General features: G+C 43.0%; 1 protein-coding gene across 1 annotated transcript in view; it reads right to left on the bottom strand.

Moving 5' to 3' along the window:
• Positions 1–1983: 1983 nt before the first annotated feature.
• LOC147582763 (uncharacterized) overlaps positions 1984–13766 on the bottom strand; it is a 58302-nt gene continuing 46519 nt past the window's right edge. Inside the window, exon 2 of the transcript XR_015249492.1 lies at positions 1984–2765. The gene's annotated coding sequence lies outside the window, so the exon portion shown is untranslated. The remainder of the gene's footprint in view (positions 2766–13766) is intronic.

Genomic DNA, 13766 nt, shown 5'->3' with positions numbered 1-13766 from the left:
CCAAGATCAGAGCACCCAGTTCCTAGATCCGACCCCTCCCTCTTTCTTAACGACCTCATTTTGGTAACATACAACTCACCAGGCTTCCTGAGAGAGCACGTGAGAAATAAAAAAAATAGAGACTTCTTAAGCCACCATTCTCCATTAATATGCACTTCGGCTGGTGTTTCAGTTCGGATTCGTTTCAAATGCATGATGACAGCAACAACAAAGAAAATAGCGGCTTAAAGTAGGACGGGTCAATATTTGTTCATGTGGAAGACTGAGGATTAGGTGTCCCGAACCAGTGTAGGGACACCACAAACCATAGAAGATCCAGGCCGCTTCACCTCTTTGCTCCATTGTCCTTGACATGAAGTTTCCACTTCCAAGATCACCTCATGACCCACAAGGACTAAGCAAGATATGAAACACCCCCCTCCCCCAAGAATAAAATTCAGACAGTTACTTCAAATGTCAAATCCAAGTAAGAACATTCAAACCATAGCCAAACTAGAGGAAAATGGAATGCTGTGTTGCTCAAAACTGGACGAGGAAAGACTTTGTGGCCTTAATAATAAAATGGTGCTGTGGTGCAGCATTTTGAAAAATATTAACCGAGTCGCAATTTTTCTTCCTCTGCAGTTCCTTGTTTTTCCATCAAGCCCTTTGACCATGAAACCAGAACATGAAGGTGAGGTTTGTTTCCCCAGGGAAAAGAGGTCACAAAATTAACCAGCAAGTACAGAGTCACGCTCATGAATCTGAGGGCTGGAGTATTTTGAAAGCCATTACTGGTCATTGAGAGAGAAAAGTTGTTTCTCCGTGTTTGTCTTGTGTTTGAGATGACAAAGCTTCTGCTTTGGCTCTCATGAGGGTGGAGTTCATTCCACAACCTCAGAATTAGGAATAAAGGTAAATATGTAAGAAGGGCTCTCGTCCACTGTGAATGTATAAACACTTGGAGGGCAAGGTGAACGCTGGAGGAGTGGGTTAGGATAGAAACAGAAACATCCAGATAGGCTGGATATCCCAACACAAAATTGGGTCTGCCAGTTAAACAGGGTATTTGAATATGAATATCTGTTTCCTGTTGCTGCTGTAATAAGTCATGAATTTAGGGGCTTAAACCACACAATTTATTACCTTACAGCTCTGTAGGTCACAAGTGCCACACGGGTCTCTTCCAATTACAATCAAGATGTCAGCAGGGCAGTGCTACTTTTTGCGTTTCCTTTCTAGACGGAAGGACCCAAGACTGTGTCCATTCAGATTGTCGGCAGAATTCAGGTCCTTGATGTTATGAGCCTGAGGTCTTCATTCCCTTGCCAGCTGTCAGCTGAGGGCTGTTTTCAGCTTCTAGAGGCCACTCACATTCCTTGGCGTGGGCCGCATTCTTCCATCTGCAGAGCCAGCAAAGGCCAACTGGGTCCTCATGCTTCACGTCTCACCTTATTCTGTGGGTCTCTAACCCACTGCAGTCAGGAAACATCCGTGCTTTCATCCACTCATGGTCACACTGGACCCACCAGCCTCCCCATCTCAAGGTCACTACCCTTCATCTCATTTGCAAAGCCCCTTCACCACTCCAGGTCAGCTAGTTCCGGTTCTTGGAACTAAGACATAGGCATATTTAGAGGGACCTTTATCCTTTTTCTCTCTGCTTACACTTAAAACCTCACTAGAATGGCATAAAAGAAAAAACTCGCCCTAATATGCAAGGTTGAAGAGGATAGGAGAGGAAATGGGAAATAAGCATTTTCAAGAAACTGAAAGCTGGAAAGCAATAGCTTAACTAGTAAGTATCTTAATTCATCAGAAAAGATAAACCCAAACTGCCTGGAGGATTTGTATGGATTCCTGAGAGTTTGGGCGGGGCTGGGTGAGGAATGTAAATAGAGCTGATTTAGCCAAAGAACCCGAAAGAGAACTGAAGCCATTTTGCCAGCATTCAAAAATATCATGCCATGCTCCGGTGACTCACCTAGCTTTCTAGAGCCTACAAAGCTTTCATAATTTATTTTCTTGTGCACAGAAGAATCATGTGGCCTTTTATGTGCTCATCATTCTCAAATGCTGAACACTTAGCAACTTTTCTTCTAATATGGTGGGCTTTTCCAGTCCCCCTTGGCTCATGCCAACCTCATTCATAAGGTTTAATTTGTGTAGAAGATGTCTTCACTTAGTAATGTGCGGAAGATGAATCGATAATGCACAATATGTGTAAATAATGTGAGCGTGGAACAAGCAGAAGTGTGCCGCAGGGACTATATATACTTCCTCTTGCCTGGGTTCACGGAGGACATGTCAACATTCTTGCAGGCACAATTCCTTAGAGGATTTTTTTAAAAAACCTGGATGGATGTGATGCAGGTAAAGTTAAACTGTGACTTTTAACCTCTCCAATGTGTCCACACTTGGATTGCTTTTTCTCTCCAACAGTGTGATGGGACATCTCTGTTTCACGCCTGGACTTCCACAAAGCTTGTCATGTGTGGGTGATGGTCTAAATGAGGCTTCTCCCCTGGCTCCTGGACTGTGGCCGAGGAGGGAATACAGCCAGTCCACAGGCCACTTCAGAGTCCCTGGTAACAAGACTGAGGTCTCTATGCCTATGACCAAACGCATGGGGGATATTCCTCCCAGGTCCCCTGGTGCAAGGAGCTGGATCCTGAAGCTTCCACGGAGGTACTTTTGTGTGTGGGTGGATGCCAAATGGTTGTAGAGGGAGGATTCAAGCAGGGGGCTCTTATTAGCCATCTTGCTGCTCTCACTCCCCAAAATCACTGTAATGGAATCGAGTGATAGAAAGCTAGTGCATCTACAAAAATTGTAAATTAATTATGCTTTAAATAGGAAATATGCTGGTATCATTAGGACCTAATTCTTATGAAAGACAGGAAATATTCGGGAAATTCAGGCTTAGGAAAAGTTGTTCCACTTCAAATTTTGTGATCAATTTATAAGTCTTGAGATTAAAAAAAATTTTTTACTAATATTTACTGATTTGTTTTTGTTATAATTTTTATGGAGGGGGGTGGGGTAGGGGGAGGGGGAGGGAGAGAGAGATGATATTAAGTGGCTCCATGCCCAGGGTGGGGACTGACTCCCAGCTCAATCTCACATCTCTGAGATCATGACCTGAGCTGAAATCATGAGTGGGACGCTTAACCAACTGAGCCTCCAAGGCATTTCCATGTGCTTATGTTCTTAAATGGCTTTTTTTTTTCAGTCCTTTTATTTATTTATTTTTTAAATATGAAATTTATTGTCAAATTGGTTTCCATACAACACCCCGGTGCTCATCCCAACAGGTGCCCTCCTCAGTGCCCATCACCCACCCTCCCCTCCCTCCCACCCCCCATCAACCCTCAGTTTGTTCTCAATTTTTTTTTTAATTTTTTTTTCAACGTTTATTTATTTTTGGGACAGAGAGAGACAGAACATGAACAGGGGAGGGGCAGAGAGAGAGAGGGAGACACAGAATCGGAAACAGGCTCCAGGCTCTGAGCCATCAGCCCAGAGCCTGACGCGGGGCTCGAACTCACGGACCGCGAGATCGTGACCTGGCTGAAGTCGGACACTTAACCGACTGCGCCACCCAGGCGCCCCAGTTTGTTCTCAATTTTTAAGAGTCTCTTATGTTTTGGCTCCCTCCCTCTCTAACCTCTTTTTTTTTTTTTTCCTTCCCCTCCCCCATGGTCTTCTGTTAAGTTTCTCAGGATCCACATAAGAGTGAAAACATATGATATCTGTCTTCCTCTGTATGACTTATTTCACTTAGCATAACACTCTCCAGTTCCATCCACGTTGCTACAAAAGGCCAGATTTCATTCTTTCTCGTTGCCACATAGTTTAAATGGCTTTTAAAATGCAGTGAAATACTAATACAAGAAATATGTATGATTTTTTTTTATTGAGAGATAAACTCTAAAGCTATCTGTCATGATAAGCTAGATGACTATTATCTATCTAGCTAATAGATAGCTGATCATATCTTAATACTTTTCTTTGTACTTTGCACTGTTTTTCAAATTTTAAAATAAATGATAATGCCATGAAGAATTCATTTCTGCAACGAGAGGAGGAGAAAGCATAAGGAGAAGGCAAGTAGCTCAGGAGACACCCGTGCCCAGCCAAGGAGTGGTGCGTGGAGGAGAGGAGGCAGAAGCAGAGGGGGCAGTGAGAGACCAGTCACGTGTTTTCCACACCCCAAAGCCCTTCGCTACCCCCAGCAGGACCTGGTGAAATCCTGGGTCTCCTGCCAGGCTCACACTCAGACATCCCGAGTTCACACCATGAAGGGGTTGTTTCTCCAGATGTTCACACTGTATTGTGTGGTGATCATCATGTCAGTGGCAGGAACACTGAGAGAAAAATCTGAGACTCAGTCTCCTTATTCAGGTAGGTATTCTGGTTGAGCTTCAAAATGAAGAAGGGGTATAAAACAAAAGGAACAAAGGGACTGACTGGCATATATAAAAGCATTGGTTCCTTTTTAAAGCCAGGATATGAGGAAAGTTGAATGTGCACTTCTCAAGTTTGAGGGTCTCCTGATGTTACAAGTAATGATGTTTTTATGTGTGTTGTGGGGACAGTGGTGGCTACGTGGCATTTTTTTTTAATTTTTTTTTCAATGTTTATTTATTTTTGGGACAGAGAGAGACAGAGCATGAACGGGGGAGGGGCAGAGAGAGAGGGAGACACAGAATCGGAAACAGGCTCCAGGCTCTGAGCCATCAGCCCAGAGCCTGACGCGGGGCTCGAACTCACGGACCGCGAGATCGTGACCTGGCTGAAGTCGGACGCTTAACCAACTGCGCCACCCAGGCGCCCCAAAAGAGGATCTTAGCAGTGGAAACCTCCACAGGTTTCAAAACCCAGGTGGAAGGTGCTTAGACTGAGCCACTAGGAGTTTATGACTCCAGTTAGGAGTTCCAAGCATGAGCACCAAATTGGGAATGGGGTACTAATTATTTCTTGAAATATGCCCTTTGTCAAGGGAATTGGGTATTTTAGACCATTGGGCATGTAGAGGAGAAGTTAAATGTGTGCTTGACCAAGAGAAGTTTGGAATCACTGGGGTAAAAAATTAAAATCAGCAGAATTGAGGGGGGAGTTGTGGGTCCATAACTGGTGGCAGAGGTTTCCGGGGAGCAGCTAGGTTTGGAGGGCTGTCTCAGTGAGACAGGGAAAAGTACAAGACAGTTCTTCCTCTTCTCTGTGATCCATTCCCCTACCCTGTAAATGAGGGCAAGAGACAAGAGGATCTCTTGGGACTCTTTGTTCTGGGAATTGTGTTTCAGGACTCAGGTCCTGTGATGTTAAGTTGCATGCAGGTGATTTTATGGTTGCTGGATTTGTTAGGGGTGGGAGCTGGATTTTGACTCCAGGAACAAAAAAGCCCACCCAGATCCCTGGACACAGAGAAGAAGACGAAAAACCAATGGAGTGAGTCCTGTGGCTTTAAAGGGGTGGATAATAGTGAGAAAAAGTCATCTTCTTGGAGCCACTGCTCATGTGTTCCTTCTCAGTTATAGTAGAACTGAAACCGAGACACTGCCCGAGGCTTCCCAGTAACTACGAGTGCGGCAGAAGGTGCAAGTATGCCTGGCAATGCGGTGTGGGCTACGGATGCTGCTATTCTCTCTGTGGTCCTATCTGCATGAACGTCAGAAAACATGGTAGGACCTCAGAAGCACCCCTCTCTTGCCATTTGGCTTTTAAGACCGTGGACTCCCTACTTAGGGGACAGACAGAATATGTCTTCCTAGTCCTGGTACCCAGTCCAACTTGAGGTACCCCACCCCTTCCTCCCATCCCCAATCCCTGTCCTCCCTCCATTCCAAGTCACTTGCAGGCCTACCTGATTTATCCAAACCCCATCGGTCTGACATTTATGTGTCTTTACTCATTGGGCTTAAAACATCTATAGTGTGCCTGGGTAGCTCATTTGTTTACACATCTAACTTTTAATCTCATCTCAGGTCTTGATCTCAGGGTCGTGAGTTCAAGACCCACACAGGGCTCTGTGCTGAGCATGAGGCTTGCTTAAAGCAAACAAGCAAACAAAAAACATCTTGAGAGAAGCGTGGTGTGCGAATATCCTAAATCACAGAAAATATGCCTACCACCAGAGTTTGGGAGGATCTGTTATACTTAAAGAAATGTTTTTCACCAGACTGTGTGGCCACTGAATACCTACCCATTCTCTCTTCCAGAGGCTGACACTGAGGACTATACACCCGTCACCACCACCACCACGCCAGCATTTACTTTTTCCATGACCACCACCCTGACTGGTTAATAAATGGATATGGGGCATCAGAATAATACTACTTGATGTCCAGTGGGACCATCATCTTGTCCCAGCTGGAAAGTAGGGGGAGGGAGGAAGAGCGGTCCCAGGGCAATGTCTCCTACCTGACAGCCCTCTTCCCTGAACCATTATTTTATCAATCTCAATTCCTTGACAAATAAACTGTGGAAGTAATTCAGAAGCTCTGTCTCTTCTTCTATGATCCCAGGACCATTCACTGTCTCCACCTTTCCCTAAGCCCCCAAACCCTGTCTCCCAGTGCATTTCCCTGATTTCTTAACGTTTGGAAGTTTGTTCTTCTTAGCCAAGACTCCTGGACTCTCTTGGTTCACTGACTAACATACCTGGGGAAAACTGCTTATGTGTGGGATGTTCTTACGGTTACAGGAAACACCATCTCTCTGGGTTCCCCATACCTTGGTGCAGCCTTTCTTTTCTTATTTCTGGCCTGTGATTGTAGCAGGTTCCCACAAGTGGCCTCCCTTTTAACTAATCCAGGGAAGTACAATCTTCCTTAAAGGTGGCAGCACCCATGGTCTGCAATTGGAAAGAAATGCCATTGACCTCTCCAAGCTGTCCTCTCAGACAATGCCTCTTTTGTTATCATTATTTACTCAGTCACTTGGAATCTGGAGGAATTTTTTCAAATATAAATACTCCTAGAAAGAATAGACAAGCTTTAGAGGGTTATAGAGCCTACACTGTGCTCAGGCTGTGGCAAGGGCCACTCCTCATGAGTGCAGGTGTGGCTAACTCTATCTTTTGGCAGATAGTCCAAAGAAGGGTTAAGTCTTATGATCCAAGCAAACAGAAACCAGGATGGGAAAAGGCAAGAAGGGATGAATGAGACAGTGCCTTAAGTTATAAATATAGAGGGGTTGCTACATGTCCATGTCATGCTATCATTTTTCTGGAAGAAGAGATGCTTGGTCCTTGAGGGATAGAGAGGAATTGGGATAGCTCAGAAGGAAAGTTAGTTTTCCTCCATGATGGAATTAAATACAGACTTGGGGAAAAAGAATGAGAACTTGAAGGAAATAAAAGGCTGATATCCTACCTTCTACTGTCCCAACACCAACAGATGAAGTTGCAGACAAGGTTGGATTATCAATTTGGTATTAAGCTCTATGACCCTCGCATATTCTAATTTGCCAACTTTTCCTTTTGGGTCCCTGTTGTTATACCCATAAAACCTGCAGAGCACAAGTATTGTTTGCTAAAATTAACAAAGGAAAACGAACAGGCACAGACAGGTAGCTGAAACTAGCATAGTCCACTCAGCAGGTTATTACAAATAGATATGTAGACTTCATTGTCTAAAAGCCCCTCTGCCAATTTCCTGAAATACATACAAGTTAAGGGCCAGAGATATACTTAAATAGGGGTTCTAGTAGGGAATAGGGTTGGGAGGGGTGCTTTGCAGAAAGAGTATTAGCTGAGATGGATGGAGGAGGACAGGTCTGTAGTTTTCTTCTGGACTAGCAGGGGGTGATTGCCTTAGGACAAAACCAGTGAACTGTTTCCTGCTAAGAAATTAGCATAAAAAAGAGGTTGAGAAAAACTCTGGAACCACCAAGCAATAGGACACTCTTAACCTGCAGGTGCGTTAAGGAACATGATGAGCTTTTGCTTGTGGGTGTCTCACTTCAAAGCCCAGAGCTAACCTACTCTGAAAGCAGAAGTGGGAGGTGATTTGTATCCAAAATGTTGCTGGACAATCCTCAAGGAATCGTATTTTGCTTTCCTGGAAGGATCTCAAGGTCCCAAGTAAACTGGTCTGCCATTGCCAGAAGCATTATGGACCAAGAGACAATTTGAACATACTTCCCAGTAACTTATAGAATAGGAAGAAAAAACAAAACAAAATACAGCAAACCCAGTAACGATCTAAAAGATTTGAACAACACAAATAATAAGTGACTAATGTCTATCAAAAAGAATTCAGAATTACTGTGGAACATACATTCTTAACAAGAGCAAATGGAACATTTTTTTAAAAAAATTCTCAACATTGGGGCGCCTGGGTGGCGCAGTCGGTTAAGCGTCCGACTTCAGCCAGGTCACGATCTCGCGGTCTGTGAGTTCGAGCCCCGCGTCAGGCTCTGGGCTGATGGCTCAGAGCCTGGAGCCTGTTTCCGATTCTGTGTCTCCCTCTCTCTCTGCCCCTCCCCCGTTCATGCTCTGTCTCAAAAATAAATATTGAAAAAAAAAATTAAAAAAAAAAATTCTCAACAAATGTCAAGAAATTGAAATCAAACTGACCACGGTGGAATTAAGCTAGAAATAAATAAAGTAAAATGGCTAGAAAGATTTTACATATGATTAAAAATTAAGCAAAGCAATTCTGAGGGATCATGGATCAAAATGAAATCATGATAGAAAATAGAAAATATTTTGAACCAAAAATGAAAATATGACATTTCAAAACATACGCATACAGAGGGATGTTCACCAAATGACAACATATGAGACCCCAGCCTCTGTCCCACAACAAAGATCAACAATTACACAGGTGTAATTGGGCAAGCTCTGGAGTGCACATAGAAACTTCAGCAAAATGGAACATACACCTGAGAATAATTGCATACGAAGAGAAGAAAGGGCAGCTACATTCGCCTGCATCATCCCATCCCTGCATGCTCCATGCCAAAGGGAAGTCTCCCATTAAAGTCCCCTCACCATGGAAGGAGAGAGCAGGGTGGGTCAGTGCCCCACCAGCTTTCTGGGGTATCACACAAAGGGTGGGCTTCTGTTTCACCCCACACAGACCAACTAAGCTGAAACATATAGAGACAACTACTAACAGGAAATAAAAACAGTAGCAGCCACACAGTGGCATTGACTGTGGCAAACAGTGACCTGCTCTAATGTACAGCATGTTGATTATAGTCAATAATAGTGTAGTGCATATTTACAAGCTGCTGAGTCAATCTTACATGTTCATCACAAGCTTTTTGAGTCTATAGGCTTGTGTCTTCTGACATACTTGGAAATTTCAAGTCATTATTTCCTCAAATGTTTTTTCAGCCTTGTACCCTTCTCTTCTCTTTCCATGACTGTGACAGATGTCAGGACTTTGGTTATTGTTCCTGAGGCTCTGTGTATCTTTTTCAAGTATATTTTTTGTTGCTGTTGTTCAAATTAGATAATTTCCATGGGTCAGTCTTCAAGGTCACTGCTCCTCTTTCTGTCATGTGCATTCTGATATCAAGCCCATCCAGTGAGTGTTTAATTTCAGTTGTTATGTTCTTACCAAATTTCCTTTTCCTTCTTCTTTATGTCTTCTGTTTCTTTGCCAAGACATTCTATTTTTCCATCAGTTTCAAGGGTGTTCATGATAACTTGCTTCAGAATTGTTATATGGGCACCTGGGTGGCTCAGTTGGTTAAGCATCCAACTCCGGCTCAGGTCATGACCTCACAGTTTGTGAGTTCGAGCCCTGTGTCACACTCTGTGTTAACAGCTCACAGCCTAGAGCCTGCTTCAGGTTCTGTGTCTCCTTCTCTCTGCCCCTCCCCAGCTCACACTCTGTCTCTCTGTCTCTCTCTCTCTCTCACAAAAATAAGTATTAAAAAAAAAGAATTGTTATAATAGTTGCTTTAACATCTTTGAAAGATAATTCCAACATTTATTTCATCTCAAAACTGGAGTCTGTTGGTAGCTTTTTGCCATAGGTTGATATTTTGCCATAGGAGTTGATGTTTTCCTTTTCCTTCATAGGCTACATAATTTTGGATTATATCCTGGACATTATGAAACTTACAAGACTCTAGGTCTTGCTTACACCGAATGGAGAAGGTTGATATTGTGTTTTGAAAAGTAGTTTAAATGATTAGGTTCAGGCTGAAAAGTTCAATCTGTCTTGGGTGGGTTGTGTTCCAATGTCAGTTTAGCTTTTCAAAGCCTCTGTTTGCAGTTCATTTAGTGCCTCCTTGCATAGGCACCACCAAGTGACTAGTCTGGGACCTAGGTCATGGTGTATCTGTTCATTTCTCGATGCATGTCAGCATGCACAGCTTGGAGGTGAACCCAGGAATACATAAACAACTGTATGTGTTTGCTTTCTCAACTCCTTCCCTTGGTGATCTCCCCAGTGCCTTCTGTTTTCCCCAAGTCTCCAAACAACTTAGGCTTTGTTTACCCTGCATTGCCAGGCCCTTCCGCAACTTCAGCTCCATATCCAGAGCCAAGTGGCGGAGAACAAACCAAAGAGAGAAAAGAGAAACAAGGACAACAGGGGTCCACCGACTCTCTTAGAATTACAGGTTGACCCCCTGGATGGCTCGGTCAGTGAAGGGTCCGACTTTGGCTCAGGTCATGATATCATCGTTCTTGGGCTCAAGCCCTACATCGGGCTCTGTGTTGACAGCTCAGAACCTGGAGCCTGCTTCAGATTCTGTGTCTCCCCCTCTCTCTACCCCACCACCACTTGTGCTCTGTCTCTCAAAAATGAATAAACGTGAAAAAATAAGAAATAAAAAAAAGAATTACAGCTGACCCAACAGAGGAAGATTTCACTTCTCTCAGAGTTTTGGCTCCTTCCAATCTTATTCCAGCTGCTGCCCATCACTACTATAGATTTTGTTAGGGACTGGGAAGCAGAAGAATTTAAGAGGCACCTGGCTGGCTCAGTTGGTAGAAAGTATGACTCTTGATCTTGAGGTTGTGAGTTCAAGCCCCATGTCGGGTGTAGAGATTACTTAAAAATAAAATCTAAAAAAATAAAAAAAAAAATCACCAGAATATTGAAAAAGTACCAAGTAGAATATCTAGAAATACAACATATACCTGAAGTAAAAAGCAAAAAGAAAGAGATTGTTTGACTCACCGAGGATTACTCAAGAGTAGCACCAGAAGCATAGCGAGAGTAGAAATAAATTTTTAGGGGTGCTTGGGTGACTCAGTTGGTTAAGTGTCTGACTTCAGCTCAGGTCATGATCTCACAGTTTGTGAGTTCAAGGCCCGTGTTGGGCTCTGTGGGCTCAGTACCTGGAGCCTGCTTCGTATTCTGTGTCTCCTTCTCTCTCTCTGCCCCTCCCTTGCTCATACTCTGTCTCTCTCTCTCAAAAACAAATAAACATTAAAAAATTTTTTTCAACATGCTGGCTTAAAGCAATTAATCTAGTTCTGAATACCCAGTGGAACCTTCTTTTTATTTAAAAAAAATCTGTAAGCTTTTATTGAGGTACATTGATGTGTAAAAGTTGTGTATATTGAAGGTGGGTATAATAAATTTTGATATAGGTACATATTGTGAAATGATCAACATAATCAAGCTAGTTAGCATATTTATCACCTCAAATAGTCACCCCTTTTTTTTTAATTTTTTTTTTTTAACGTTTATTATTTTTGGGACAGAGAGAGACAGAGCATGAACGGGGGAGGGGCAGAGAGAGAGGGAGACACAGAATCGGAAACAGGCTCCAGGCTCCGAGCCATCAGCCCAGAGCCTGACGCGGGGCTCGAACTCACGAACCGCGAGATCGTGACCTGGCTGAAGTCGGACGCTTAACCGACTGCGCCACCCAGGCGCCCCAAGTCACCCCTTTTTATGTGTGGTGAGAACACTTATGGCCTACTCTCTTAGAAAATTCCAAGTACACAACACAGTATTATTAATTATAGTCACTATGCTATCCATTGGATCCCCAGAACTTACCCATCTTTCAACAGAAGACTTAGACATCCCCTAGTCTCTGGCAACCACTATTCTACTCTCTGCTACTATGAGTTCCACTTTTTGAGATCTTGCAGTAGTTGCCTTTCTGTGTCTGGCTTCTTTCACGTAGCATAATATCCTCCAGATTCATCCATGTTGTTGCAAATGGTAGGATTTTTTTTTAAGGCTGAATAATATTCATGTATATCACATTTTCTTTATCCATTCATCTATCCATGGACACTTAGATGGTTTCCATATCTTGGCTATCGTGACTAATGGTACAGTGAACATGGGGGTGCAGATATCTCTTCAATATTGCTTTCATTTCCTTTGGATATAGTATACCCAGAAGTGGGATTGCTTGATCATATAGTAGTTTTGTTTCTTATTTTTTTGAGGAACTTCCAGACTGTTTTCCACAGTGGCTGCACCAATTTAAATTCCCACCGAACACACACAAGACTCCTCATTCTCCACATCCTTGCCAGCACTTGTTATCTTATGACTTTTGGATGATAGGCATTCTAAGAAGACATGAGGTGATATCTCATTGTAGTTTTGGTGTTTACTTCCCTGATGATTAGTGGTGTTGACATCTTTTCATATATGGTTGGTAATTTGTATGTTTTCTTTTGAGAAAAGTCCACTCAAGTCCTTTGTTCATTTATTAATCAGGTTATTTGTTTTCTTGTTATTGAATTGTTTGACAAACACACAAAACCAATTTGCAAATACAGAATCTCCAAATAATAAGGATAATAGAAAACTCAAAATAAGATTGTAGAAATGGACCCACATGTCATTAAATCCCATAAATATCAATTAATAGGTAAAGATTGTAGATTTTTAAATGTAGATTTTTTATTTTTATTTTTTTTAATTTTTTTTTCAACGTTTATTTATTTTTGGGAGAGAGAGAGACAGAGCATGAACGGGGGAGGGGCAGAGAGAGAGGGAGACACAGAATCGGAAACAGGCTCCAGGCTCTGAGCCATCAGCCCAGAGCCTGACGCGGGGCTCGAACTCCCGGACCGCGAGATCGTGACCTGGCTGAAGTCGGACGCTTAACCGACTGCGCCACCCAGGCGCCCCAAATGTAGATTTTTTAAATGTAGATTTACACTGTTTCAAAAATGAAACACAAGTGCATGGAAAGGTTGAAGCAAAATGAAGGAAAAGTCGAGGCAAATGCAAACAAAAAAAGAGATGGTATAGTTAGATCGATATCAGGAAATACAGAACTGTAAGAGGAGTTTATTCTCAGGATAGAGGAGGAGTCACTGTATAATGATAAAAGATTCCATTCACCAGCAATGTTTGCATTTACCTAAATCAATAGAATCAAGATCTATTAAACAAACACCGATGCAATTACAGACATAAATTGAGAAATCGTTGTAGTGAGAGCCCTCCACACACCGTTCCGAATTATTGATAGTCAAAGAGACAAAAAATTACAAAGATTTAAGATATTTAAACAACACACTGTGGAGATAGGCAGTGCTCTGCATGCCACACTTAGCGAGATTCAGTATCAGAATGTAGATCACTGGATAGGAGTTATGTAGAAGATCACGTCTTTGGAGGAAGCATCTGCTTACTCTGCCCAAGCGTGGGACAAGGTGTATGAAGGAGATCCATGGAGCTAATTGTCCTCCTCAAGGTCTGCCAAGTGACTGAGGCAAAAGGCACATTGTTGGTTGAGTAGCCAAGCAGGAGACATGCCGTGCCATTGAGAGGAGGAAGATGTGAGGAAGGAGCTCTCAGCCATGGAAGTGGGACCTGAGGCTGGGTGTACTCCCGGCA

This window comes from Puma concolor, chromosome A3, assembly GCF_028749965.1.
Source record: "Puma concolor isolate L17-30 chromosome A3, mPumCon1.1.hap2, whole genome shotgun sequence".
Taxonomy (NCBI): Eukaryota; Metazoa; Chordata; class Mammalia; order Carnivora; family Felidae; genus Puma; species Puma concolor.
Note: the sequence above shows the minus strand (reverse complement) of the source record. Positions and strands in the feature narration are given on the sequence as shown.